The following is a 2,863-nucleotide window of genomic DNA, read 5'->3' as shown; positions in this document are numbered from 1 at the left end:
AAAAAAAAAAACATGAGCCCTTCTTCTATCTGCCATCCCCCAACAAGGCACCTTGCCTAATGGGGGCCTTTGTCAACCAGTCATCAGCAGGATGGCACAAGAGGCTCTAACTCAACCAGGACAGGAGGGAGCCCCAGGAACAACTTCACCTCCCAGAGGCCCAGGGATTGAGAAAGACTGGGACAGGGCAATGTTACCACAAGTCCACCTTCCTGGTCTCCAGCCCCTTCCAGCCCCCGGCACAAAGTCTTTCCTCTCCTCCCAGGACAATCTGTGAGGTGAATAGCACCCAGGTGCAAGCTGTAAGGAGGGCCCAGCTGCTAGCCAGGACCTCTGACTTCCAGAGGGAGTCAGACTCACTTCTTAGAAGTTTATTTCAAACTTCTGAGAAGTGTTTACACTACTTGCTTTGTTCTCTCTTGCTAATGCCTCTGTGTGGTACACTGATCAGGAGTCATTCCTCCCATTTCCTGGAGGGGTGCAACCGAGACCAACAGTGATCAAGAGGCTGACACATATGATAAAGGGCCAGCTGAGACTAGCAACACAGGTTTGGGGCTCCTGCCCCTGAGCTCGTCCCACCCTGAAAAAGGCTCTAGAGGGACTTCCCTAGTGGTGCAGTGGTTAAGAATCCGTCTGCCAATGCAGGGGACATGGTTCAAGCCCTGGTCAGAGAAGATCCCACGTGTCATGGAGCAGCTAAGCCTGCGAGCCATAACTACTGAGCCCGCGCCTGGAGCCCGAGAGCCACAACTACTGAAGCCCAGGCGCCTAGAGCCCGTGCTCCACAACAAAGAGAAGCCTCCGCGATGAGAAGCCCATGCGCCGCAATGAAGAGTAGCCCTGCTCTCCGCAGCTAGAGAAAGCCCATGTACAGCAACGAAGACCCAAGGCAGCCAAAAAAAAAAAAAAAAAGGCTCTAGAAGCAGAGATTGGGGTGCATTCACTTTTTCACACTGGCAAGTCCCTCTAGCTGCCTTTTCTACCAACAACACTCCTCAATTCGGTCCCCAAGAATATTCTCCTGGGAAACAAGTGCCCTCTGGTGGCCTCTTTGAGTGCTACACCAATGTCCACCGGGGAAGGGTGGCAGAAAAAGTCAACCTTTTCAGAAGAGAAAAGGGACCACAAGGACCTGCCTCACCACCCCAAGCCATAAGTTCAGTTCATCTTCCTTGCAGGGAGAGGAGGGGAGAGGAATGCTGGTGTCTCGAGGCCCTTTCTAACCCCACTGCCTTCAGGATAACATTCACATCCTTAGTTTTCATTTACACCACAAACATTTCTCCTTCTGGCTACGAGCCAGGCTCTATGCTGCTGCTACTTGGAACAAGAGGCCGCCATGCCCCAGAAGAACTTCAAGGCTGTTCTCCCTCCCTGTGCCTGCTTCCCACCCTTGAGTGGCCAAATGGCTTCCTCTGTCATGACCTCTCCAAATAATTTTTTTTTAAAATTTTTATTGGAGTATAGTTGATTTACAATGCTGTTAAAGCATTTTTTTTTTTTTAGGAGCAACTGCACAGAGGTGGAAAATCTGGAGTACGGTGTCCTGAAATCCAAGTGCAGAAAATATTTCTAGAAGGGAGTAGTGAACTGTATCCAGTGCTATAACAGATGGCTGCTGAGCAGAGTAAGACAGGCATGCGAATTGGTACTAGGTTCAGCAAAATGAAGGTCCCTGGAGAATTTGCCAGATGCCATTTCCACGGAGTCGGCAGGGTGAATGTCTGGTTGGAGTGGGTTCAAGAGAAAATGGGAGGTTCGGAGATTTGGATGGACATGTATATACTAATATGTATAAAAGAGATAACTAATAAAGAAAAATACTTTTCCAAAAAAAAAGAGAGAAAATGGGAGGAGAGAAGTTAGAGACAACTTTTTTGCGATTTATTATGAAGGAAAGGACTATAGCTGGAGGGGAAAGTGGGGTCAAGGGAAAGTTATTTTGTTACTAACAGGAAACATTTCACTGAAATATACTATTCATATAGAAAAGTGAACAAATCAGGAGCCTGCAGCTCAGTGAATTTCCACAAGGTGAGCACATTCATGTAAAAAGTCCTCCTCTTCCCTCTTGCGTCTGGGAACATATGTATAACTGATTCACTTTGTATAACTGATTCACTTTGTTATAAAGCAGAAACTAACACACCATTGTAAAGCAATTATACCCCAATAAAGATGTTAAAAAAAAAAAAAGTCCTCCTCATGGCCTTTTCTAGTCACCACCCCCCCCAGAGATCACCAGGACCTAATTTCTATTACCAAGGTTAAAAAGCAGGACTTTGTTTAACTTTATGCTGCGGAGTCAAACAGTATGTCCTCTTCCATGTCTAGCTTACGCTCAACATCGATTGTGAGATTCATCCATGGTGTAGTTTTTTTTGTTTTCTTAAATTTATTTATTTTATTTATTTATTTTTGGCTGCGTTGGGTCTTCGTTGCCTTGCGAGGGCTTTCTCTAGAGTGGAGGCTACTCTTCGTTGCGGTGCCCGGGCTTCTCATTGGGGTGGCTTCTCTTGTTGCGGAGCACGGGCTCTAGGTGAGTGGGCTTCAGTAGTTGTGGCACGTGGGCTCAGTAGTTGTGGCTTGCGGGCTCTAGAGCGCAAGCTCAGTAGTTGTGGTGCACGGGCTTATTTGCTCTGCGGCATGTGGGATCTTCGCGGACCAGGCCTCAAACCCATGTCCCCTGCACTGGCAGGCAGATTCTTAACCACTGAGCCACCAGGGAAGTCCCAATGGTGTAGTTTTTACTTTTCATTGCTGTATGAAAGAACCTCCAGGTACCCATTCTATGGTTGATAGGCATTTGGGTTGCTCTCTGCTGGAGCTAAAACGAATAACGTGGCTATGAACATTTGTT

Source organism: Neophocaena asiaeorientalis, unplaced genomic scaffold, assembly GCF_003031525.2.
Source record: "Neophocaena asiaeorientalis asiaeorientalis breed wild unplaced genomic scaffold, Neophocaena_asiaeorientalis_V1.1 scaffold221, whole genome shotgun sequence".
Classification (NCBI taxonomy): domain Eukaryota; kingdom Metazoa; phylum Chordata; class Mammalia; order Artiodactyla; family Phocoenidae; genus Neophocaena; species Neophocaena asiaeorientalis.
Note: the sequence above shows the minus strand (reverse complement) of the source record.